The sequence below is a fragment of the Lethenteron reissneri genome, chromosome 14 (assembly GCF_015708825.2).
Source record: "Lethenteron reissneri isolate LAM-NWPU_2019-01 chromosome 14, ASM1570882v1, whole genome shotgun sequence".
Classification (NCBI taxonomy): Eukaryota; Metazoa; Chordata; class Hyperoartia; order Petromyzontiformes; family Petromyzontidae; genus Lethenteron; species Lethenteron reissneri.
Window position 1 is genome coordinate 6,591,970 of NC_083792.1, and position 27,764 is coordinate 6,619,733.

At 51.8% G+C, this 27,764-nt stretch overlaps 1 pseudogene; it reads right to left on the bottom strand.

Moving 5' to 3' along the window:
• The window catches only part of LOC133342170 (pyruvate carboxylase, mitochondrial-like), a 48,346-nt pseudogene that overhangs the window by 15,264 nt on the left and 5,318 nt on the right, over nucleotides 1-27,764 (bottom strand).

A 27,764-nucleotide genomic window follows, 5' to 3' on the forward strand; every position in this document is an offset into this window, starting at 1 on the left:
AAGTCATTGCTCTTGGTGTTGTAAAGAAGCTCCTGGAGGTTCTTCAGAAGTAGTTCAGTGCTGTCACCTTCCGGGAGTGGTGGTGGTGGTGATGCACTGCTCCTCGCGACACATGGATTTCTTCATCTCATAGACGTGTGCACAATCGGAATATAATTGGCATTAAAAAAAAAACACACAAATAAAAAAATATTCTAGGAGCGTGGGCGCTCAGTCGATAAGCACTTCGACTTGAGAAGCAAGAAGGAAAAGTCCTGCAAAAATACAGAACGGATAGCAACTGCGCACGGTCTTAATGAGACTACAGCAGCCAATTAAAACAGCACTTCAATCGATAAAAGAGCACCACCCACGCGCGGTGGGCAGCGCCGCGTCTCGCTCTCCGCACACCCTCCCCCCCCCGACACCGACGCGCCTTTCTGCCCGTCCAATACCTGTCCGGTGTGTTTGCAGCTTGTGCAGGCATCATGCCTGACATCTTTCACTCCGCATGCGGACAGCTTCTTCACAAACTCAGGTCACGAGGTTCATCGCGCAACGCGCTAAGCACTGCGCAGCCACTCTATCCAGCTCCTGAACAAGCCTCGAGTGTGCGCAGCTCGACGTCGGACAACGTGCCAAACGACGCACGGCACGACCCGGAAACTCAGAGGAGAGCCACCTGCGAGGCGATAGTGCCCGCCCGTGTCCGCCCTGAGCCGCGCACTCCCGCCACGCCCACCCGTGTCGAGCTCCGTGCCCTGCGGCGAGGCCACCAGGGCAGCCCATGCCGGGCCACGTTCACCACGTCCACGGCGGCCTCGGCCGCGACCCCGGCGCCCGCCGTGTCGTGAGTGTGCACGTGGATCGCCGTGCCCGGGCAGTGCCCGCGCAGCCCCACAATGTCCTTGGAGTTGTGTTGAGCGGTGAGGGGTGAAGCTGTTCACGTCACCATCACACCTCACTGCCAACGCTAGATACTCTCTAACAGATCCCGCAGCTGACGTACAGTCGCCACGTGACCACTGAGATGTGGCCTAGCAGTCTCCCACCACCTTCCCCTTGGTCGCCAGACTAATGGCGAGAGCCTACCGAAGCAAATTGTCCAAACATCCCAACGTAGCATCCTCTCGACAAACGAAACCTGACGCTCAGTGCGGTTCTCCGAGACTAATAAATTTACGTCGCTCTTGTTATAATCATGATGATTATCATCACCTCCTAAGGTATTCCTAGACAAGAAGCTTTCCGTTCCGCGTGGCCTCTTTAATTCGTGAAGGGGCCCAGCCTGCCACCGGCGCCATCGGCTGACGTATCGCCGTGCCAGGGAACGCACGCAGCGCTTCCATGGCAGAACCAGGGAGAGTTTCAAAGCAGCAGCGGACCCGCTCAACCCATCCATCTCGTGCCACCACTGGGATCAATAAGCGGACCGGCGCGGCTCACATGCGTGCCCCCGCAACACGGCACAACATGAATATCCAAATGAGCCACGGGGCAGAAAACCGACTCTAATTCTGCCAAAGCGCGCTGCGCGTAAATAAATCAGCCGGTCCAGCGTCGGTGGGCAAGCGAGGTAAATTGCCAGATGCGGTGGCAACTCTCCGCGTGAAATAAATGTCTCCTAAAATCTTTGTTGCGCCTGGATTTATGCGTCTTGTATCAGTTTCCTGCGAGAATATTTGTGGGTTTCACGTAGCTTTGTTCTGCTCACATCATGTTCCCTGCGTGCCTTCGCCGTTCTGATATAAAAAAAGCCCCCCAGGTTACTTATTCTGGACTGCCCAACTATAGCTGTACTTGCGAGATGCTCCCCAGATAGTAATGTTCTGTAAAAGGTTGGCACAACACTTCGAAAATCCTACACTTATGATATATCTTGCATTACTCGTGAACCAGAGTGGCACATAGTGCACGTCAAACTGCAATATCATTTTAAAGACTCAACTCGCTCGTTAACAACAATGCCCCGATACGAAACGTCAACAATAGGCGATGTTTTGAGGGTCCTGTCACTTTGTCGTCACTGATCACCGTCACCTGACTCCGGCTAACCGCCCCACCGCCCGACTGTGGGCTAGGGTCCAGTCACCCGACTACAGCTAATCACCCCATCACCACCTGTCCACAGGCGAGCCCCCAAATCGCCTGACCACAGGTGAGCGTTCCCCCCATTCAGCCGAAGCGAGCAAGGCCGACGGGGCTGGAGGCGAGAGCGCCCGCTGTGGTCGGTGTTCGTCACGGGACACGCCACGGGTCCCGTGATGAACACGTTCGGCGCGTGCCTCGGCCCCGCGACAAAAAAACTGACGGCGAACGGCGCCGGTTTATCCCGCTGCCGCCACGAGGGGCGGGGGGGGGGTGCGAGGCGCTCACTCGAAGGCGGAGTTGTCGGGGTAGTTGGCGTATCCCGCCGAGTAGGCGCTGCGCAGCAGCATCTGGAAGGGCACGTTGGGAATGAGCTTGCGCATCTTCTGCAGGCACTCGTACAGGAAGTGCACCGCCACGTCGAACGTCGCCTCTGGGAGGTGGCAGAGGGATGGGAGAGGGCGAGGCAAGGCAGGGGGCAAGCCAGCCCTGGTGTTAGAGCAAGCCTTCTTTTCTCATATTAATATACACGTATACATACGGCCAGTTTGTATAGCCACTGCAACCCGCCCGCACTGGTCAAATATCCCCTGTGTGCCAGTGCAAGTGGTTTGCACAAACTTGGGAGTGTAGAAGTACAGTACAACAATGGATTTTGCTGCACTGCCTTCCATGCAGGCCTTGGTCATAAGCCGACGTTAATGGGTGGCGTAGAGAGACGCGTGCTGCAGTCGCGGCGGCGAAAGGTGGCAGCTGTCCCTTGGCCAGGTCGGATATATTTGTATCGCTGCACTCTTGATACCCGCGGCCCCAATGTGGCTGCGTGGTTTGCTGGGCCCTCGCCGACACGGCCCCCGGTGTCACATACCGAGCGTTCAGGTACCGAGAGTTCAGATACCGAGAGTTCAGATACCGAGCGTTCAGATACCGAGAGTTCAGATACCGAGCGTTCAGATATCGAGAGTTCAGATACCGAGAGTACAGATACCGAGAGTTCAGATACCGAGAGTTCAGATACCGAGAGTTCAGATACCGAGAGTTCAGATATCGAGAGTTCAGATACCGAGCGTTCAGATACCGAGAGTTCAGATACCGAGAGTTCAGATACCGAGAGTTCTGATACCGAGCGTTTAGTCGTCGCCAAACAGTCTCGTGGAGAACACACGAGCCGTGGGCTGGCACCGCCGGGCATCGCAAAGACCTCGTAAAAATCATTCACGAAGGCTAAACAACTACTCTCTTAGACTAATGATACATTAAATAAAATATATGTACAAATGACTGAGCTCGGTGGAAGAATCTGGAAAGCAATCCATTATGATTCAGAAAAAAAAACGGTTCGTGCAAAAACAGCATGAATATTTAAACATGCTTCCAAAGTAAAAAAAAACAGAATGCATATTTTTTTTATTTACGTGCCATTGAATGTTTGCAGTGTACAGTATAAATCAGTGTGGTTACGGAGAAGCATTGGCGCGATGCTGAGTGGGGGGTTTAACCCCGACACGGCTGGCGGGACCTCGTGTGGATGTCGACCGTCGTCAGCAGATTCAAAGACCGTGACCTGATGTGAGGGGGGCAGGGTGGCGCAGAGGTCGGAGTAGTGCCCAGCGGGCACCGCTTACATCCTCCGTTCGAAACCGGGTAAACCAGCTGTGCTTTAACCAGGTTCACAAGAGGGGTTTCGGTTGGGCAATGTTAAAATGAGAATAGGTTTTCCCCTTTTTTCTGGCAACAAAACAGCTGTGTTAAGATGTTCAAACACCAAACTGAAACCTTTTACAAGGAATCATGTCTGCATTAACCACAACACTTGTGGTCAGAATGCAAACAAATAACGTACTCTGATAATATATGCATTGTCTTTGAAATTGATTGATCAAAACGGTGTTAGATACAAATGTTAATATTTATGTGTATATATGTGTAAAGATATACATTCACATCAAACGCTCTTTTGCTGTGTATTTAGTATTTTTAACGCAATACACAGTGTGATGTCACGGCACGCGGACGCCATTTTCGTCTCCCGTGTCATCACGACTCATAACGGGGTCAGCCCCATTCAACGCGGGTTCTGAGCGGGTCTTCTTTTTCTTTCGCCGTGATGTCTCCTTCATAAATTGCGTCGTCATGCGTCGTACGGTCTGTTCTGGACGACCACAGTCGCACACTAACTGGAGAGTTTTACATTTTCCATTTGTGCATCAGGTATCCGCATCTACTGCCATGGTTTTTGCGGATGCAGTTTCGGGGTAGACCGTGAGATTTGTGGAAGGTCAAACCCAAGGAACTTCTGCGCTGGGTCTTTCACGAGGCGTTTGTTTTTGAGTTCCTTTGAACTGAGCGGGTGCCACCGTGAGAGAAGCGGACGCCCGGTGTCCCAGTTATGGAACCGATGGGGAAGCGTAGTCCCAAAGTGGGTGGCCGAATGGCGCTGGGCCCGGCCTGGCTCAGCACGGTCGCCCGGTGGTCGTGCGCACGAGGCGTGGGACATTCCTGGGCCATAAAGCACGTCAGTGGCGTCTCGAACATGAAAACTCGTACAACATGACAAACGCCTCCGTAACGTCAATCCACAATAGTTTGACTTCCCTGCTGGACGGAGGCCTCCCTCCCCACACCCCACCCCCGAGTCCGGCTGAGACACTACTCGCCGCTGGTGCTAGCTGCGTGCCACCGCGGCTAGGTAAACTTGCTGTTCAAACAGAAGCTGTGCTCGCAGCACCATCAGTGCCTTTAGAGGCATGTGTGGGAATACACTTGCCCGAGCGTGTGTGTGCGTGTGCGTGTGTGCGTGCATGTGCGTGAGTGCGGGGAGCGGTGGCGTAGCGGTTAGCACGGTGCGCTACGAACCCGGTGACACGGGTTCGATTCCCGCTCACGGTCAACACCACTTGTGATTATCTGAACCAGTCCTGGGCCTCCCCTAGGTCGTCTCAGCCTCAAATGAGTAATCGGTGCATTGTGTAAACATTGTGCCAGCCTTCAATGATGCATGCTAACAGCACTTGCTCTAACAGTTTGTTAAGACTATACGGGGGGTCTTTGTTTTTGTGCCTGAGCAACATTGAAGAGGGGGAGGTGGTGGCAGCAGTTAGGATTTTGAGACAGAATCCGTCCCCCTCCGCATGCAGCTTCTTTCAAGACCTCACGCCCAAACTGCGAAACCAGGGCCCCGTGTGCCACCTGAATTTTTAACAAACCCCGCGCGCCACCGTATGCCCGCAACGGGTGGCATAAATAATGCATCTGCATGGCGGCAGTGGGCGGGTATGGAGTGGCAGCGCAATGAAAAGTCGTAATTGGGGACTGGGTATCCACAGATGGAGTAACGGTGGGGAGTGGCTCCTCAGGAGCTGGATCCCCAAGTTTGTGAGTGCTACAAGGAATAAAAAATTATCCAGATCTGCTAAACCCTAATGAGATAATTGCATATCTGCGGTGCACAGAACAATGCAGAGATGGAATTTGTAACTCGACTTAATTCACTTTCCCCAACTCTCGTTTTTGTCACGTTCCCCCCAACTTCGTGTTCATTGTGCCACTGGCGTCGGCTCGTGAAAGGTGTCGCGGAGCACTGCAAGAGGACGGCCCACAAAAGTAGATAGCTCAGAGCTACCTCCGAGTTCCCCGCAAGTGATCTCTGGTCCACACAATTCAGGCCAGCATGACCCTACTGGCTCTGCGTTTGAAAGTTAGATTTGTGACACGGCAATGTGCTGGAATTCATACGAAATAAATCCAGCGCCAAGTGTAATGTCACGTTTTTCGTGCAGTCATCAGAGACCATCGACTCACAAAATTTGAGAAGCCGGTTCTTCAGTCAAAGTTGGCTGCCTGCATTCAAACCCAGGATCTCAGCGGTGCCAGCTCAGCACTCTGACCTCTGAGCCACTCTGCCACATATTTAAATTACTTCTTAAAGATGCGCAAAAGGAATTTGAGGAGGGAGGGAGGGTTGTGTTTGTTATCTTTCCGCGCGACTGGAATCATCTCACAGCGCACCGAGCATGATTGTGCGATGCTTACCTTTGCGAGGACACATTCGTTCATCGCAATAAACCTGTCACGTTCAACCGAGTCACACACTGCGCAAACCGCGCTCGGCGACTTAGAACGTCCAGAGTGACTGGCACCCGTTTGCGCGATACCAACAAGAAGACGAGAGGCTGCACGGAACAAACGACATTCCCTCGGCATGGCCATGCGACAAGGAGCTTCGTAGTTCGTGGCCAGCATACGCATCCTCCCCGGCGTTCCCCAGCGCCCCACAGAGCTCCCCGAAGCTCCCCGGCGCTCCCCAACGTTCTCACGGCAGCCGAGAGGCAGCAGAACCCCGCGGTGGCGGGCCCCATCCGCATGTCGCGAGTTGTCGGCTTCTCCGCGAGGTTCCGCGCGCCGCGAAGCGCCTGCCGCGGCTCAGCATCGGCGGTTTAGAGAGAACGAAAAATGAAAATCAATCGAACAAAAAAACATGGGGCCCGGCAACGGAGCGAGGGCTGTGTCTCTCGCTGATGAAACGCATCAAATGCAGATCCAGAGCGAAACGAGGAAGATTAAAGCGTGTTTAACTCTCGCCAACGAGTCTGCGGCGCGCGGCTGCCCCATACACCGCCAGTGCCCGCACTTCCAAGGCAAACGCGCAAAGGCAAGGCCGCGTCTGATGTGATAATACAATTCATTACACGCTCCTCTGCCAACGAATGCACAAACACACTTTAATTGCCTGCCCAGACACAAAGGGCCGTGCGCAAATTTGCAATCTCCATTAGGCATTGCCGCGCCCGCCTGTAACGCAAACTTGCCAATTTGTTTTTAGGAAATGATTTCAGCCGCCACCCCCGCCCGCCACACCCCCCCGCCCCGCAACCCCCGCCCTCCCACAAAAAGGCAAACTTTTATTCTAAGATGGATCAACCGAAGGAGGACAAGATGTCAAAGGTCAAGTTCCATCGAGTCCATCGTGGTGAACATGTCAAAGGTTGAACTGCGGACGAGGGCAGGAGTCCAGAAGCGGCTTCAATCCCTGCAAGTCCACACGTGCACTGTAAACACGCACTGTACGCGCGAATCCACCGCTAATGCCTGGACTCCCCCGGAATCCCGTTTCATTTTCCCCAGACAAAAAAAATCCGAATGGCCGTTCATCGCGTTAATAATTATGCAAATTATGGCCTATTTGAGTTATATTTTTGTGCGTTACATTTTTGGCGATCTCATCAAGAGCATTGGTGCTGTAAGCACGCACTGCACATGAGCAAACACGCACAAGGTTACACTTGGTTTCCCAGCTACTTAAAAATAAAACCTACAGTTCATTGCCTGTTAATCGTTTTATCACAAACAGAGATTCTTTTTTGTTCTTCTTCTTCTTCCCTCAATTGAGCACGATGACACTATTAAGGGGAATTAACATAAAATGTCACCACTTGTCGGCAACCGCGATAATGAAAAATTTCTGGAAGAGGCAGCGGAGCGAAGACTCCGCATTAAAATTTCATAGGACGACTCTGCCAGGGCGCTTGCCAAGGCCTCCCCTTGGCGGGATAATGAGAGCCAGCCGTGGCTTCGTGGCTCGTCGGCTGACAGCATTGTAGACAACAATGAAGCCGCCAAGTGATAGCCGGCACCAGATGAAATTTGCATCTCCATTTTTTCCTGACGCGGTGCCCTCCCTGCCCCCGACACTTACGCCCCCGCACGTTCCTCCGTCTCGCGCACGCGGGGGGCATTACGGCTGCTGCCTTAACAACGGAGATTTGCTTCAATTTTCTAAATTCGTGAGCGCGGTCATGGGCGACCGGCCACAAGCAAGAAAACTGAAAGCCGCTAAATTAGCACGAAATGATCGTTCGTGGTGTGTCGGTCTTCGTAACAGAAAGGCAACGAGCGACTGCGGAGGCCACGTCCGAGCGAGCGGGCGGGCACCTGCCCGACACCGCTATTGCGCGGCAAGGCTGAAGATTTCCACCGGGCTTCTTCGAGCTGCGCACGCACACAGGCCGCTTGCCCCGGCACTGAACCCGGTGCTCTCCCCGGCGTGGCGGCACAACCCAAGCCCTCCGCGGCACGACGGCGTGCACGCGCGCTCGTCCTGCGCAGCTACGGGAGAGAAAATATGCGGATTGGGCGGAGATGCGCGGCGGAAGAAAAGGCGGGGGATCAATATGAAACCGTGCGCGGAATCAGATTCCCACAAATGCCAGCGAACGATGCCCCTGACTCCTCTGCCTCCGGCAATCTCGAGATAAGACGGCAATTATTCCGGGATTTTAGATATCGATCAAAATTCTCGGGCTAAACAGGTCCATTATCCCAAAGCAAGGCCCACACACAGGGACGAAGGAACACCACGCAAATAGCTCGCCGGGGTACTGCCGGGCTGGACAACGAGCGGTTCGGCGTGGCGACTGGCCGTTCCCGATCCACGCGCTGAAACTTCCATAGGAATTGGACAGAGCGGGGGCGCGGCGGTGAGTGCATCGACTCCCGGCCATGTCGGTCGAGAGCGATATCAAAACCGGTCGTCAGGAATTGAACAGCTCTCAGCTAGCGGAGCGAAACGTCGAACATCATGCTGGACAAAGCTGCTGCTGCTGCTGCTGCTATGGCTGCTGCTCCAAAGTTGTATCGTGATGGATATGTGAGCTTCAGGGCACGAACGCAGTTGCTAATGATTAACACCGTGTCCGAGCAGATTTAGACGCGTAAGCCGGCGTGTTGTGTCGAAAAGCACCGCCACACGCTCTCTCACCCAGAGGCTTCAACCCTCGCGGTCACAGCATCAACGTTTAGTTACGGGGGGTTGGAGATGGACGCGTTTCCCTCGGACGTTTTGAAATACCGCACACCCCGTGTTGCCCGCAGTGTCCGCAGCACCGCACTTTGGCATTCAAGCTGAATTCGAGTGGCGGCGCTCACGGCGGAGAAGAGCGGTTTTCACGACGCGGCGGCGCGACCACAAAACAATAAATGGCGCTTCTGAGGGCCAAGGCTCTGGACCTCACGGTGGTTGCTCGTGCAAACTTAAAGCAGCCGCGGCCCTTGGGAAATGTTTTCACGCGAAACACGCGGAAGATTCTGATCGCAGCCTCAACGTCCGACAGGGTAACACGTTCCTTGCGGCTCTCAGTTCCCCCAGAAGCACGGCGGAGAAGCGTGGACAGATGCAGGCTTCTAAGTACAGTAAAACCTTGGATTTCGAGCATAATTCGTTCCGGAAACGTGTTTGTAATCCAAAGCACTCGTATATCAAAGCATTCGTATATCAGTTGTGATCACGTGACGCTCGGCAGACAAAGCGTATACACGTACTACTCGTATTGCAAGGCCTCGCTTGTTTATAAAATTAATATTTATTTAAAATAATTGCTCGTCTTGCAAAACATTCGCGGACCAAGTTACTCGCAATCCAAGGTTTTACTGTACACTGAGAGACAGCGAGAGGAGTGCGTGGATTAGGGAAACACACGTGCAAGGCGATGATAATAGACTGACTGTGAGGAAAAGTGAGCGGGCTTGGCGCAGGACACGTTATGGTTGCGGGCGACGATGGCCGGTAGCCGAGGCTAACGATGGAGTAGCAGCCAAAAGTGGGAATACGCCATGAGGAACCGTCCACCGCGGAGATGGAGGAATGAAATCGGCTCGTCTGCAGGTGCTAGAGGGATTGATGCATCTCGTCGGATGCATGCGTGGCCTGCTCATCAGCTGCGGTGTGCCCATTTATACTGCTGGGTGGAAAAGCGGTTGGTGGGGGGGGTCTGAGAAACCTGAACCATTTTTTTATCCCCTGTCATGCCAGAATATGGAATCAAAACGGCAATCTCCGAATTCCACCAACACTGCAGTTCCTGCTCGAGTACAACAGATCAGAACCTAATAACGCTGGGTCTAACCTCGGGCACATTTATGCGATGGTGTTTGTCACCACCTCGGGGCTTTACTTTTTAATACAATTGAATGTCTGCGTCTACTTTTCGATTTGTGAAGGGTTTGTGAATACCCAAAAAGGGTAACCCATTCATTTGCCAATTTGAGACTGTTTAACTGGTAACAGTTTTATAATGAGGGCCCCATGGTGTAAATGGTATATAGTGCAAATGACAACTATTATTCACTCAATCTTTCTCACTGTCCTATGCGCCATTAAGAAGGGTAATTGCCTGAAACGTCACCTATTTTACACACACACACACACACACGTGTATTTTCCGTTACAGAGCGGTATTATTGAGGCACGCATTGAGGTTTTGTCACTACCTGAGCAGCGTAGCGCACAGCCCACGTTACAGGCCACCCAGGCGCTGCATTTGCAGCAGGTGACAGGCGATGTTCACCGCAGAGCGTGGCGGCGGAGCCGAGTGCGCGACGTCGGCCCGGCTTAGCACTGGGGTGACGGCACCAATTTCCGCGCTCCCCAGTGAGGGCTGACAGAGTGGCGGCTTGTGGAGGCTTTCACCAGGCAGTAAACAGATCAAGATGATACTTTACAGGACACCTTCAAGGCGACAAAGAGAGACTCGGTTGAAACGAGCGTTGCATTGGCGCTTTGCGGCTTTTCGCGACGCCCTCACGTCGCTCCCTAACGGTGCAGCCGCCGCTCGCACCTAAGAATGGAAGGGACAACGTGACACTTGGGCTGAACAAAACCAACAAGTCTCGAGCTGAGAAATAATGACGGCAACGCAACCGACGATAATTACGCCGCCATCTGCTGTAAGGACACTTGTTTGCTCGCAGTGATTAGCGCTCGCTGCACTTTGTCGGAATCTCGTTGCCCTGTCACGCCCGTCTTTGGCTGCCCTGCTGCCTTGCCAGGACTCGGCCAGAGCTCAGATGTCCTCACCCCTCCCGTGGACGGTACCACTGGTTCCCTCCACCACCCCCCGCTCCCCGCGGACTCCCGTCGTGAGCACGCCCAGCTGTGATGAATCGCCGGGAACCGAGGGAACGTGAAACAGACGCCGGACCCACTTTCTGGAACCAAAACGAGGCCGTGATTAATTAGCTCGTTACCGGCATCTGTTCCCATGGCACTCGTTTGCACAAAAACAATGGCACAAATATACGCGTACACTTAATTACCAAAAAAAATAGACTTCTTGGGAAAATTAAAACAATGCAAAGACTATAATAATAGCTAGTTTAAACATTTGCACAGGCCATTTTTCTGAGAGCGCACCATTTACAGCGGTAATTATTTGTGTCAAGTATTATTCCCGTAGAGGCTGTTGCTTACAATTTCACTGTGGACCGCAGAAACGAACAAGGGACGTTAACCGCCCCAAGCGTTACCGTTGCACACAGACAGAGGCGCAGACATTTCCTCAAATCCCAGGGGAAGGGCGACTCCCTACCACAGACACAGGAACGGGGGAGGAGAGCATCGTGGGCCAGAATACATCCACCACCAGCCACCAGCCGCCACCACCACCCACCAAACAACAGTCACCAGCCACTAGCACCACCCACCTAACAAACAGCCACAAACAGCCACCACCACAAGCTACCACCACTAGCTACCACCACCAGCCACCACCAGTGACCACCACCATCACTAGCTACCACCACGAGCTACCACCACCACCAGCCACCACCAGCCACCACCACTAGCTACCACCACCACCACCAGCCACCACCAGCCACCACCAGCCACCACCACCAGCCACCACCACCCCTGTCAAGGGCACAGTCAGATCCACTGGCACACAGTGACGGCCCAGCTTGTTGTCGCAAGGCTGCGTAGCCGGCGCAAGCGCGGGTCACCGTGGCGCGGCCGAGGTTAGCATCCCGTGAAAACGAATTCCCGTTTTTTGAGTGAGCTGCCGGGGTTTCCCGGATTTCACGCCAATTTTCTCTCTTTGGGGAAGAAGGCGAGATGATAAAAATAACGCGAGCGTGCGTGCCTGCGCACACTCCACGCATGCAAACGAACACAGGCACACAACATGAGAGGCAGCCTCCCGCACGGGCGCCAGGCCACCGCGGTTCAACGCGCATCTTCCCAAATTGGCGTGTGGCCGATGTAAGATATCAAAATACAGGGAACCGCCAAGCTGTCACAGCACACGTCACGCTCTAAGCTAAACTATTTGTATTACACCAGGTAAGGCCCACTGAGCTACATAGCTCTTTTTTCAGAAGCAGCTTGGCCACAAATTATAGTGCAACGAAGTGGCTTATCATGGGTAAATTACTCTAAACGCGTGATGTTGATTAAAAAAGGTGGTGGAAAAAACCGGAGGGCCCGGAGAAAAATCCACACGAGCACGAGGAGAGAGACACGCAAACGCCAAATATACAGCAGCAGGCGCCGGCGTCGGGATCGAACTCACGACCTCCTGCACACCAGGCGAGGTAGTTAACATCTCGCCACCGCGGCGCTAGGGCCTGCTACGGCTGCCGTCGCTAATGGCCCTGCTGCAACCTCGGTGCGCCCCGCCGGGAGGCTGGCCGGCTCGCACGACGCCTGCGCCTGCCAACGAGGACGCTCGAGGATGACGGTGGGAACTTTACAGACGCACTCCGACCCAAGGCGCTCTTCAAAGGCAACGGCGCTGGGTCAAACTTGCGCCGACTAATGGCCACACGGCAAAAACAGCAAACAAGAACGAGTGCCCTCCTCTGCCCCGTCGCTAAGTATGAGATAAATTAATGAAAGAGAAAGTGAAAGGAAGTTTAATGTGCACAGCTACTCTGGAGCTGCTCCATCAACGGAAAGAAACAAATGCTCAATGTGTGCTCGGGGAGAAGCGGTTCGTACGCCAGCTCACACCCCAACTCTCATCGAGGTCTTGAGGGCAACGCAGTGGAAAGGGTTGCAACGGTCACTCGTTCTACTTTGTGACGACGACAATGGCGATGACAACGCCCATAGCAGCAACGACGACGGTCACCACGACGATGACGGTGGCGACGAACGACGACCGCGACGGCGACGGCGCCAATGGTGGCCACGAGGACGACGTCCATGATGACGATGACGACGGCCACGACAATCACGGTGATGACGACGACGACGGACACAATGACGATGATGACGACCGTAACGACAACAGCCACAACAACGACAACGACGACGACGACCATCGAGACCTCGTCCCAGATGAGAACCAACCATTGTGCAGCACGGTGTTGAGACGCAAGACTGCTTTTGTTCGTTTGTCAAACAGTCTCGAGTAACTCACATCCTCTCGGTGTATCGCACTTCTTCGCGATGCCTAAAAAAATAACCCCATCCACTCTCTCGTTTACCGGCTTGACACGCCGAGTTAGCAGGGCGGGTCTTCAATGGGCCACATGAACCGCTTTGAAGGAGTAGAGCGGTCGGGTGTTGGAGGCAGGAATAATGTCCGTGGAAATGTACGGGTCACAGAGTTGGCCTTTAGCAAAGCAATTTCAAACTCAACTTCTGGTCTCTGACTACAGGTTGCACGTGCAGGATGCTAGGAATTTTATCGACGGGTTAGGTTTTATGAAGGAGGAAGTTGTGATGGATGGGTGGGACGCGCGTGCAAGGTGGAGGAGGGCAGGTAAACGCGACGGCCATTGGAGAGGTCGGCGATGAAGGAGAAGATCTAAACCCGGACGATGGAGGTGACGAGACTGTCAGAGTGGTCCTTAAAGGAGGTGTCACCCATGTCACAAGAGGAAGAGGCAGACGTGGGGATGAATGAGTGATCCTTCAATCTCGGGGATAGACTTAACAACTGTGGGCTCTGGCAGAAAGGAGGATGTGACAGCGAGGTGTAGTGCCCTCAAGGCTTTGGCCGCGACGACCTTGACCTCTCTGACCCCGCATCCCAAAGGTGCCCTCTGTCCACGAGTAATCCCGCGACTCGGGCCCGTCGCGCGAGAACGGGATCAAACGAGTCGAACGCCCGCCCTCCACCGGCGCTCGCCGTTTTTTCGTGGTGGCAATCGAACTCGCGTGTGCGAATTTGGGGGACAACGCCCCAGCCGGACATCGGTGCCACCGCGAGCCGCTCTCGTTCCACCCCGCTGGCAGCGAGCCGCGTGTGACAGCTCGAAAATGAAAGCGGGAAGATGGCAATAAAAAAGGCAGCGCTCGGTCAGTAAACTGTGTCACACGGAATGAGATTCTCTCCATCGCTGTGGGAGACCGACCAGGGCGAATGTAGACGGTGGTGGTCCCTGACAGGAAGCGGCAGCCCCCACTCACGGCCACACTGCAGAGAGCATCGGTTTTTATTGCTCTTAAAATTACCCATCGATAGTGGCAGCCTGGGTGGCTCACAGGTCAGAGTGCTGAGCTGGCACCGCTGAGAGTCTGGGTTGGAATCCAGGTTTAAGTCGCCTGGGATTAAACCAGGTTCTCAAAGGTGATCTCAAGCTGATGGCCTCCAATTACGCGTTAAATTTGGTTCTGGACTTAGTTTGGCAAAATATGAGCGTGTGGAATTTCAGATATGTTTGGCTGTCATGCGATGAGCATGACCCTCAGGGATAGAGCCGGCGAGAAACTGCTGCCCCCTGCTGCATGAACTGGAGTCACTCGAAGGAATCTCAAATTTAGCTCTGAGATGTCCGCTTCCGTGGGCTGTTTTAGAAGATGAAGGGTGGAACACTGCTGTGTGACAGAATGGAATCTATTCGCAGTCGCATAACATAGCACAATTTTACTAATACTGGGAAAAATATAATGAATATAGAAAAACATTACGATGGAATCTGGCAATCTATTGTTAGATTAAAAAACCACAGCGGCGAGCGGCGACGCAAACGCCGTGTGGACGGTCGTGGTTATTTGACCATACTTAACCACGTCGGGCTGGTTGGTGAACTCGGGGTGCATAGACGTGTGTGCACAGAAGTAGGGTACAACAATGGATCTCGCTGCGTGGCCCCTGCCGCCCAGCCAATTAAACTCGCGGCCTGCAACACCTGCACATGCGTGGCGGTCGCCCATCCAAGCACGATCCGGGCTCTGCCCTGCTTAACTTCCCAGATCTGACGAGATCGGGCGCGATCCCCGGCGACTGTGTCACGGAGGCCCTGTGTGCCACACACGCCCCTAAACACAAACCCCAACACGCGCAACGCCAGGAGAAGTGAAACCCTCCGCGTGTCACTTCTTGCCGGCGACGCTCGACACGTGTGTCCGCGTCGTTTCTGAGCGCACCTTCTACAAAAGCGTTTGACGGCGCTCGCCGACACGTCGTCATGGCCACGGCGATGGTCCACGGGCGGGAAGGTAAGGCGTTTCGATTACAGACTCAGCCTACCGGGCCTGCCGCTAAGTAATTCGGAATCCCGCGGCGCTAAGCCTCAATTTATCCACGCACACGCGTGCTGTTTTGCGAGATCCGCGGTGCTGCAGGGTGCAGGCTTAGTTGGGGTAGAGCGCCGGGTCGTGTTCCGAGTCGAGTCTTCTCAAGTCTCGTGCCTTTCAAAGGCCGTTGTAACAGAATCTTCGAGGTGCAAAAACTCAACAGTAATTGAGATTTTTTTTTTATCTTAACTCAAACGGCATTTCCCAAAGCGAACAGCACCAATTTAGCCTTCTAAATGTCGTAGGATGCTTTCATGATTTTAAACGGAAGCAAAGGGCTTTATCTGTGGATTATGCTATGAATACGGGAATAATATTTTTTTTTATACAGAAACGTGTAATTATTTAGACAATGAAGCAGTTGTATCGAACGTTAAACAAATTTAACAATGTAAACGAACTCGGTGTTGCAAGGCAGCAAACAAGCGGGAGGTGGCACTGGGCTGGAAATTATTTGGTGGGGGATTTTTGCCGTCATCGATGATGAAGCCGAGTTCATCAACGCCACACACCCGAGGACTGCTCCGGCATTAGCTCAATGTAGCCGCTAGGCAACCTCCATGCTCAAAAAGAGCCAGGGAGATTTCTTGCTCAAATGAGCCTTGAGGCGGTGCTCACCTCCCGTTTACAACCCTGAGCCAGTGGTCGATGTTCCCAGCGCTCATTTGGTGGGGGTGAGAAATATCCGTAGGACAACAGCTGTTTCAGAGTATTTGACTGCTATCAAGTTCCACGTGATAAGCCACTTCGTTGAGCTATTCATTGTGGCCAGGTCGTTTCTAAAGAAAGAGCTGTATAGCTCAGTGGGGCCTTAGCTGGCATAATAACAAGGTTGAGTTCATTGTAAAAAAAAAAAAGCCGAATTCCCAAAGCTTAGTTTTTTTTATCAACTCTGGGAAGAAGAGATGATCGTCCGAGTGAACCTCCAACCAGGATTTGAAATTACAAGCTTCCAATAGCGAGCCACTCAAGACTGCCGAGCCATATTCAACGCCACCGACATCACCTCCGGGGTTATACGCGCAACCCCGCGGGGTGGGAAGGGGCGGCGGGGGAGGGCGGTTGAGCTGGGCGCCACTCACCTCCCCAGTTCTCGATGCTGTACAGGTTGCCGAAGGAGTGAGCGACGAACAGAGAGATGGCCGTGAGGTCGTGCGTGCGTGCGCACGCGCGTCGCCAGCAGTGACTGGTGCGCGTCGCGAAACGTGGTGTCCATGAGCAGCAGGCCGCGGTGCTTCCACACTGCCGTGGTGAAGGCCTCGGGGCCGTGTCACCAGCACGTCCCGGAATCCCGACGGGAGCAAAGCGGTACGCGCCATCAACTTACCTGGGGTGTGTTCTACGGCCAGAGCGTACAATCGGCTAAGCTGCAAGCAGGTGAGTGCGAAGTGAACAAGACGCAAGCTTTCAGCCAGGTATGTGTGGATCAGCGACCCAGAATATAATTACGCACCCAGCACACCACATCCACAATGCCTCTCTCTATGGCCGTGCGTACTCGCCGCATGCCACGTACTCGAGTCTACCAGTAAGCCAGTAATTATCGGGCGAGAAATTAAGCCCTGCGTGGATGAATGAACTCCCCTGTGTATAGGTAAGGAACAGTCAACTCATCCACGCAAATGAACCTGCCTTCGCACGCGAGTCGTAGGGCGATCCATCGTGCATGGCCATGCATCAGGCGTGTGACGATGAATCGACGAGCAACGGAAAGTGATTCCTATGCTCAGGATACACGTCGAATCGTGCATGGGAATCGATCGTATACGTTGTACGCAGTCAGTTCGCGCGAGCCCCCTTAGAGCCACTTTGTCATGCTGCAATGCATCACAGTATAAATAAAACAACCGTTTCTTGAATTGAATCACGACGCTGATCGGTGAATAATTCATCAGGCCGCCAGGGGAGGCGCATCGTTGCAGGCCTCACTTGCAGGTCGCAGCCAGCTGACGAGCACAGACGAGCGGCTCATTATCTACACCTTCACAGAACAACGCGGGGTCGTTGTGCTGGGGTTTGCTGGAGTTTGCTATGCGCTCTCTGTGGTCAGCTGGGTTTGTGCCTCCACAGACCTGCGGTGGCACAGCCGCATGCTTATCACCTCAACGTTGCATTATTTTCGCTTTAATTACATCCGTGGGGAAATGCTACGATTCTTGCCCTGTAGGTGCAGAGCCGCTCATTTTAGCGGTTTTAAAGATTTACAAAAGTGTGATTGCTTCTCTTTGTTCGTCGTGTAACAACCGATGTGAACGACGGAGTTCAATTAAAAACAAGAAAACATTTAATTTGGTTGCAGAAGCCCCATGGTCGCTGTCCAGGTGCAGCCAACCATCGTGTGTGGTTGGATGAAGCCCTCCGCTGATTAAGATCCACTCTAATTACTGGGCAATAAACTTTCTCGGTTTGAAAATCAACTTCAATCAGTTAATGGCCCCGCGTTCCACGGTTTAATCATCAACACTCTTGCCTCCAGCCCATTAAAAAATATAAACTGTAATAACTCCAGATACGGCTTCGCCGCCACCACCACCACTGCACCGCAAAGCCATCAACTTCCCATTTGTTACGTCTCGTCTCGAGCCGTCACGCCGCAGCATTCGCCCGATCATGCCGCGTGTAAATGTGGCCTCATGCAGAAAAAAAGACACTTCTAACCTCGTGAGATATTCACTACGCTCTCTGGGAATGAATATGGAATTAACGGCGATAGCTAAGGTTTGAGGATCATCGCTATTGTCGATTAAAGCTCCAATGAGCGCTCGGCTCCAATTGGATTCCTCCGTGACAAGTTTCCACTCTCGCACGTTGGCACGAGCGCCGCTATTTACGCCGCTAGCCAGGCGGCAGATGCCACGCTGGGTCCCCGTGTGCGAAGCGCGCGTAGGTGGCATCACTTTAAAATGAGTACAACAAATGTGATCGTGATTCATTAAAATTTCTCAGTTTTGATAAGTTTAGCTAATTGTGCTTTACAAAAATGCATCTCACAAGTCAATGCGATACGAAGTAAAAGGCAGGTAACGATGAGTTGATGAATTGCTAACAATCGTGCGCAGCATCGTACATGGAAGCGTGGATAATTTACAATGTGTGAAAATTACCAGGAGTGACCGGGCCACAAACAATAGCTCAACGAAGTGGCTTATCATCATGTGGCAAGTTACAGCAGCCAAATACTCTAAAGGCGAGTTTCTAAATGTGGAGGGAAAACCGGAGGAACCGGAAATATATTCATGCGACCACGGGGAAAATATGCAAACTCCAAATATACAGCCGTCAGGGTCGGGATCGAACCCACGACCTCCTGTATACCAGGCGAGGAAGTTAACATCCTGCTGCTGTGAATGAGACAGTACGAGATCAAAAACAACAACAAAAAAACGATTCTTGAAAAAAAAAAGTGACCCCTAAACATCACCAAAGGTCACGGGCAGGTGGTGGGTTAAATTATTGAAATACTGAATGAGTACGATGATGATGCTGATGGCATGCACAGATCGCGTCATTACACAACGTAAATAAGAACATAAGAAGAGTCACAAACGAGAGGGGGCCATTCGGTCCATCTAGCTCGCCCGGCTGTGAGAAGCGGATCGATTGTGGAAGCGAATCCATTACCAAGAGGGACGTCCGGCACCACTGGATCGACGTCGGTGACCTTGGCCTTGACTGGAAGCGGGGTCATGGCTCCATTCACCATCACGTGACCTGGGGGGGGGGAGGTGGTGACGGCACAATGTCCAATTGTTCCGACATCTCCAACCAAAAACTGAAATGAAAAAAGCAACCGACGTCGTCATTAATCGTGCTGTTTCCTCCACTGCTTTATTTGTGCGAGCGGCAACTTCTCAAAAGTTACCGAGCTACTGTTAGCGGTGATGGAGCGTGGCGCTACAGCGCCCCGTATCTTGAGGCAAGGCACGTCGCGGCTGTCATCGACAAATTGAGCCCGGATTGGACCCCACAGCACTCACACAGCGGGGAGCCTCGGTGTGCGCCTAACAATATATCTGCGGCGCCTACCCTTTACAAATAACATTCTTATTCTTTGACCTGAGTGTGGGCACATTCCGACATCAACATAGTTATCGTGATCATTATCATCATCAGCCAAGGTGACAAAAACTGCAGCAGCTTCGCTCGCAATGATCCATCCACTGCTGGATGAAGGCCTCTCCAAGCCCCTGCATTCACCACACTCCTACAATGCACAACCCAATGGAACACACGAGCCCCTCTCATCGCTCCGTGTCCACGGCGGACGTCCTCTCGGGCGCGTTCTCTCCCTTGGCTGCCTCACTCCATCGTTAGTCTCGATCACGTCTTCGCAACCTCGAGCGACACGTCCTGCCCATGCCCACCGCACTCTCTGCCCAATTTAATAAATATTTGTTCGCGCAGTTAAAAGTTTTTCTTTCCGAAAGCGAGGTAGCCAGACGATCTAAGGCGATGAGAGAGCGCTGAACCAGCTCTGCTCAGATCATGGGGTTCGGATCTGGGTTTCAGCCGCCCGTGACAGAAACCAAGGCTGTGTGCCACCGTGCACACACCCGAGGCCTACCCAGGTAGTAGAGCAGCTTCTGGGCACGGTTCTGACCGAGCTTGAGGTTGAAGAGCTCCGGGTTCTCGCCGATGAACTGCGTGTCCACGGTGCCATACACGAACTGGGAGTTGCTGAGGACATTCTGCAGGAAGGGGATGTTGGTCTGCACACGGACAAGGACAGCGGTCGCCACGTTAGGCCAACGAGAATTTGTTGTACTCTTTAGAATGTTGAGCTACACACTGTGAAAAAAGATGCTGATGTTGTTTTGCGACAAAATCGCACATCACAAAACCATTGCAGTCAAGGTTCTTGTCTTTTGTCGTTAAAATGGGACAGCGTGGGAAGGTCCAAAGCCTCTCTATCATAGTCTGGATGGGCCTAACAGAGATCCAGGCAAGCCAATGTACCTGTTCGCCCTATAAAGATATAAGCACGCATTTTATCGACATTCTTTTAAAATAACGATTGTAAAATAACCAAGTGGGTGTTATTAAATCCGTAAATACAGAATAATATATTTTTCTAATAAAACATCTTTCTGCATTTGCACAAATGTAAAACCGTCGTGTGTAGGCTTTGTATAGCGCTTGCATTAGATCGCCATGCATAACAGGTATCATAGGCTGCTGCGAGGCTACTATGCCACGAGGGGGAAGAACAGCCAAATACGTTGTTGGACCGTGCTTCTATGCTCCCACGTCTTCGCTCACGGCTTTCACCACCACGCACTGACCAGCCGTGGCCAAGCAGACACACACGGCGTAGGGAGGCCCTCATCCAGCAGTGGACCGACTAGAGGGCAGCATGCGCACGCGTTACAGACATCGACCTGGACGCGTACGCGATCGTCGCCTGCCAGGCCAACTCGCCGTCAGCGAGCCTCGCCGCTGGGACGGAGGCCGACCGCCACCGACGCGGCGTGTTCGGGAACCGAATTAAAACCACGAGGACGCGTGCGCAGCGGGCGATCCAGCACGCCGCTGCCTCCCAAGATAAATATTGCACACACGCACATAGACACCAATACTCCGCACGACCAGGACGTGCCCACGCAGAGACATGTATCCCACTGCGCGGACGTGCAGAACTTAAGAGTAATCGTCATCATTATCAGACACGGTCAATTCACCGCTGGATGAAGGCCTCTCCAAGCCACCGCCATCTCTCACAATCGATGTAATATAAAGTTAATCATGCGTGCCAAAGGTGATTTATAGGCAGCAAGAGGCACCATCCTGAAAACTGGATTGGTTCTATCATGCTACGCATGTCACGTGTCATCACCAACCTATGTGTAGAATGCATCAGCCTTGCCCAGACCACCAACTCACAAAAGAGTCACAATATGTGGCCATATTATTTTTGGCAGCAGCAGGCCCTATGAGGCAACTGCAAACTGGTTCATCCTTGTTAAGTTTCATTGCCTTACGGCCACCATGGAGATGGAGTGATGGAACTAGATGTTGCATTGCGAGACCATGGGACTGTGAGAGATGGTTACTGCTTGGTGAGGCCTTCATCCATCGGTGGATGGATTACGACTCGTTTTATTACCCTGAACGTAACGCTATTCTGAACGTAACAGTGCCATATTTGTATATAAATTGCAACAACAACAAAATCTTGCACAGACGATTTAATGCGCGTATCGTGAGAATGTGGAATTGATTACAATTGACGCACGATCCTCCTGTAGTACAGCCATACAGACCGTTGGGGCAAGCGGTGTTCGTTCGTGAGTGAGTATTTAAGGCTGGCGGCACAAAAGGGAGTGGTGTCAACAGCGAGCACCATTCCACCAGTAAGGTTGGAGTTGACACATTGCTCCACATACCCATTTATGGTTGAGTCAATCTAGGGCATGTCCTGGACCAATTCGGATGTCGTTCGCCAATGACGGTAGCCGTGGTCGGTAATCGAATTCAAGTCACCGGCTTCGTAGCGCAGTGCGCTGGCCACTACGATACCACAGCTCAATCATACAAAAAGCAAAGGCACGGCTAGACATAAGCATGCAGAGGCACACATTTGCATACACACACACATGCACACTCCACGCACACACATGCACCCTCCACGCAGTCACGCGCATCAATTCAGAGGAAGACCAACTGCTTCATGTTCCAAGTCATGTCGCACAAATTAACTAATCTACATGAGCGTGGATTACTTAATCATCACTTAGTATGTTGTACGCTTTATTAAAAGCAAATTGTACCGCATTAAAACCCCGAGTTTTTGTCTGAAGCCGCATCCATCAACGAAGTGCATACACACAGTTGTTTTAATTGCCCCGGTCCCCTCCGCTGATTAAACCTCGGTGTTGCCCAATGTTATCGCCGACGTCGCCCAACGCTAAAATAAAAGGTAATTATCATGGCTGTCAACCCATGCGGTTGACCCCGTATTCTTGTACAGAGAAATTGAGTTTTCAGGTCCATACGGCGTACAGCCGTTTCAATTCGGGCAAAAATATATATTTTGTCCATTTGTTTGTGTTTATCTCCCTTGCGATGGGACTTTGTAGCACGAACGTTGAGATTTATAAGGGTACGGGGTGACCAATAAGGTCTGAATTTGTCTGTAATAAGGTAGCCCACTGATAAGGGGTTGACAGGTATGACTAACTCAAATTGTTTCCCAAACCGCCAGCCCCGAAAATTCGAACGCGCGTCACGGTCACGCGGCGGGCGCTGCGCACCGCCCGCATGCGAGTCGATCCGGACAGAGGATGCGAGCGGCATGCCCCAACGAGCCACTCGCTTACAAATCGCTGCACCGTTACTCGTGCATATTGCGGGAGCTCGTGCGTGCGTGCGTAAACCATCTACCGTGAAACTCAATTAATGGGAAAACTTCATTGTGTTAATCTACGTCTTCATACGCGCTCCGGCGCGCGCACACACACAGCGCACCCGTGACCCTTAAAACGATCCGGTGTAATATAATTAAATCCGTGGCTACCTTACGCTGTGGCTGAGCAGAAATGTCCAAAGCATCTCGATGTGGGGTTCAATGGGAATACAACACTGGAGGGGGGGGAGGAAATCAAACGTCGTCTCGATTGGTGTTCTACGTTAAGCACGGGTGTTATAGGTGCGATGATCCTGTGATTGATCGATTAATATTGATTCACAAACCTGACACGCGCATGGAATCATGTGTGCGAGAATCAATGTGTTTTATATGTTGGCAGTACATGTTACATTGTATTTAATTGGATTCTCGTGCCACTCACAAACCCGTCTAGTGGCTGCTACATTCAAGCACATTCAGTGTTAAAAAGAGAAACAATTCTTGAATTGAACCGCAAATTGAAAAAATATCGAATTTTGGGAGATGCTGGCGCGGCGTAACGATTTTCAGCGCACTGGAATTGCAATCCAGCAGCATAAATCGATAGTTCATCGACTGGCAGGTCGCATGCGGTGGGGTAAAGTGTGGGTAACTCCCACCTTTTCAAAGAGGTCGTGCCAGTGTGGAAGAAGATCTCTCTAGAGCTCCCTCGAGTAGGGGTCCACCCATAAGCAGTGGCATGAGCAAGCCATCGCAGCGCTGCACTTTTACCTCTACTTGAATCTCGGGAGGGGGGTGGAAGGGGGGCGGTGAATCTCCGCAGGCGCTGCCCACGGCGCAGAGGCGGGAAGCGATCTTCAGCAGGGATCGTGTAAAGGGAAAAGTTTGCCCCCCCGAGTTGTGCGCCGTTCGTTACATACTCGTAGGTTTTTTCCGTAAAGTCACGTCGGTAAAAATAAATAATAAAAATAATAGAAATAATAGAAATAAAATAATAAATCACGACGTTTCGGAGGCAACACAATTCTGGGACCTGATGACGGAAAAAACCTAAGAGTATGAATCCTTGCAGTCACGAAAGCTTCAAATCCGTTCGTTACGTCTCAAAAGTTGTTCTAATTAAAGTATGCTTTCATTTAGCCAAACGCCTCGTCAACAAAGGATCATATTTTGCCAGGAATTATTCCAGTGCAGCTGTCGCTTTTCCGCTGTTGACAATCCCCTTCATTAAAATGAAGAGGCGCCGAGCAATTTGCAGCCAAGGCGAGAAACGCGAGCGACGGAAAGAGAAATAAATAGCCGCTACCTTTTGCGCATGCGAACCCCCCGACTCGGCAAACGGGGCGCGTGCGTCGTGCTGGCCAAGGGACCGTCCATAAATGACGTCACGCACCTGGGGGGTGGGGGGGGGTCAGACATTTGTGACGATGTGTGACGAGGGGGGTTTGAGAAATGTGACATCACATCAAAATGCGCAACTTTAAATAAATATAAACAACACGTTCTACTTAATTAAATAGACTTTTTAAATAAATGTTTTCTCCTACAACATCAGAGTGCAGCGCCACATTAAACACACACTACAATGACAATAGTTTCAAGCGATTTGAAGCAGTTTTTTTGGGGGGGGCAGGGCTTTGTGACGTCATTTGAGAGGGGGGGTCACACTTTTTGTGACGCCGTGTGACGACGGGAGGGGGGGGTAAAAAAATTATCCAAAATCGCGTGACGTCATTTATGGACGGCCCCTAAGCGAGAAGGCGGCGCGCCACGGGGTCCCGGGGCGGGGAGAAGCGAGCGGGCGAACGCTCGCAGCGGTAACAAACTAAATAAGTCCACATTGGCGTGATTACAACAAGACAAACATACTTCTTCTTGGTTCTTTCGGTAAAGTCACGTAGAAGGGAAGCAATAAAATAATAAAAATAAAACATAATAAAATAAAATACAAACATAACAGCTGCCTGTCTGCCTCGCTTGAGTAACTTAAAAGGGATACATCGCAATAGTAAATATAAGAATAATACACTAATACCCCGATGTACGCCTGCCCCCTTTGACGTCGTCACTTTATTGTTAAGGGGACGTACATAAATGACGTCACGCGATTTGACGATTTTTAACCCTCCCACCTTCGCCACACAGCGTCACAAAAAGTCAGACCCCCCCCCTCAAATGACGTCACAATGCTCTGCCCCCTCCCCCCAAAAAAAAAAAACATGCTCCAAATCGCTTTAAACTATTGTCATTGTCGTGCGTATTTAATGTGGCGCTGCACTCTGATGTTGTAGGAGAAAACATTTATGAAAAAGTCTATTTAATTAGGTAGAACGTGTTGTCTAGATTTATTTAAAGTTGCGCATTTTGATGTGACGTCACATTTCTCAAACCCTTGTCACACATCGTCACAAATGTCTGACCCCTCCCCCCCCCCAGGTGCGTGACGTCATTTATGGACCGCCCCTAATACCGCTAAACGATGTGCGTCGCCTCAACCCGCACTTACGTCGCTGACAGCATCCATCCTTCTGTGTACGCTGGACTTCTTTCACCCCCGACGTAGCCAATCGTGCTAATCAGAGGTGTGGCGGAAGGACGACAAACTTAACACAAAAGCAGTTTTTATTCCCTTATCCGTCGCCTCGGCCTTCGCCTCCACCTACCCTGTAAATTGCTTAGTTTCACGTCGTTTCGACACCACCAGAGACACACACACAGCCAGGCAGAGACACACATATACATGGCCAGATACACACGGACACATACACACTGGCACATACACGGAACTCGGGTCACTGGGTTCATGGGGCAAGCGTGTGAATCAACGCGCCACCAACTCTACATTGGTCTTATTACAACAACAACAACAAAAAACAGGTATAAATAAACACGTGGAAAATGAAAAGTCTCAAACATTGGAGATACATTCTAAATGATGATTTATGGATAAAAAGCCTGAGTCTCATTAAAAAAAAAAACATGCCGTGGATTATTTAAGAGCTCATCTGTGTTTTGTTTCAGAACAGACATTTATCGAGTTATCCGACAAACAACACATCGCCGTCACGACTCGTACGATTCAATTCCCTGATGACTCCGAGCAATAAGGCGGAGATGGCCCACATGCTAAACTCCAAAAAATACCACGGCAATAATGAAAGAAAGCAACAAAGCACGAAAGAAAAACAAAAGTCGCGACTTGAGACAGTAAATCTATTTCAAGAAATGTCTAAACCAACTCCGGAAATGAAATCAACTTGCCGTCATTAAAAATAAGGCCGTGTGTTTACAAAGAAATCTAAAACATGTGCAAGTGACTGACAGAGACACTTTGAACCAGCAGGTTTGATTGTATTACTTGATCACTCTGTGCCCAAGGGAGACCCGTCTCTCCGAGGCGTAGAAGGCATGAGCAAGCGATGCGAGATATTGACAAATTATAGATTCAGATTTTCTTCTGAGAAATAAGCTTGGTGCCCGCCACTCCCGCGGTGCCACATCGATGCCCCATGGTGCAGGAGCAGCTTTTCATTGACAGGAGAAGGTGGGAAATTGCAAAGCCAGGTCTGTCTGGGTCAGTGATCCAGAAAATATTTCCACACACGGCACACCGCCTCCAGTATCCCTCTCGCTGTGAGCTGTAGGGTCACGTGCCACCTACTCCGGTCTTTCGGCGCCCCAAAGAATATTCCGTGATAAATGAAGCCCCGTGGAGAAGCCCCGCTTTGCACGTGCGGTAACGGTGAGACGGTTATCTGGATTTACCACGGCAACATGCGTGTGGCGATGTGTGAAGGGCAATTTGGCTGGCAAACACATTAAGAGACTGGGTCCGCAGCGGTGCAACGTCGCGGCCCATCGTGTTCATCCGCGAGGAGCATTAACGCCACGACGCACGCGCTCTCCAACCTGCGCCGTGATCAACACATAAAACGGGGCCTCGGCAAACGCTGGAGCGCTGTCGTCTGCGGGATACGCCGTGCCGACCGGTACGCCGACGGGAACGGGGGTACCGCAGGGAACAACCGGAGCGAGCCGGTGTCCGTGTGAAACCGCCGCGCTGAGCCACGTGTAAGCGAGCCGTTATGTCACGCTGAGCGCCGCCGCGAGCCTCGGCACGGAGAGGGTTAATCACTCGACAGTGACTGATATGTGCACAGGGCGCTTCCAACCATGGCGCTAATTCACCACTCCCCTTTCACTCCACCACATCTGGAGGGACCAGGGCCGCAATTATGTATCGAGTCAGATAATAAAGTGGATTAATTACACGCGGCAATGGCGCCGCATAGTATATTGCACACTCTGAAAATTACAACAGATTACGGCAATAAACATGCTAATGGAGTAAATAAACCCACTACAGGTACTGCGCCGCTCATGTCAGCCGCTCAACTTTTAAAGTTTGACGCAGATTCTTTTTTTGTTGTTGACAGGGCAACAGAAGCGCCGCTGTGGTGGGTTTTGAGCTGATTTAGCGACAGCCGGCAACACGGCCACTGGAACACCGTGCTCAGAGCCACGCGGCACGCCTGCGACACGCGACCTCGCAGAGATTACCTCGCTCGAGTGCGGGCCGACTGTTTAGCTTCACGGAGATATTGTAATTCCCCGTGTATCTTCACCGCCAGGTCTATTTGTCACTCACGCGAGCGGAGTGCGACGGTCAACGACGCGCACAGTCCTCTGGGAAGCGAACACGTGGGTGGAAATTAGGGACACTGTTGTTTCTTTTTGAACATGCATGTTTTATTCATGGGGCAGCACTGCCGTAGACCTCCTAATGATTTAATTTAGGTCCTTAATCTGTCCAAAGATCTTCTCGCTCGAAGAGAGGCAAGCTAATGCCTACTGCCAGCGCGGTTTAGTACATTACTTAACGCTGACATGTTCATAAAAGTTAAACCCTACATAAATAAATAAGCAAAATAAAAAGGCTCGAAATAATTGCTGCGTGCATTGCATTTCAACGCGCTACAGCATTTCCATTCAGGGCCTATTGGGCTATTTCGTACATGACAACGGCCACTTGGACGCAGTATTATTAAATAACAT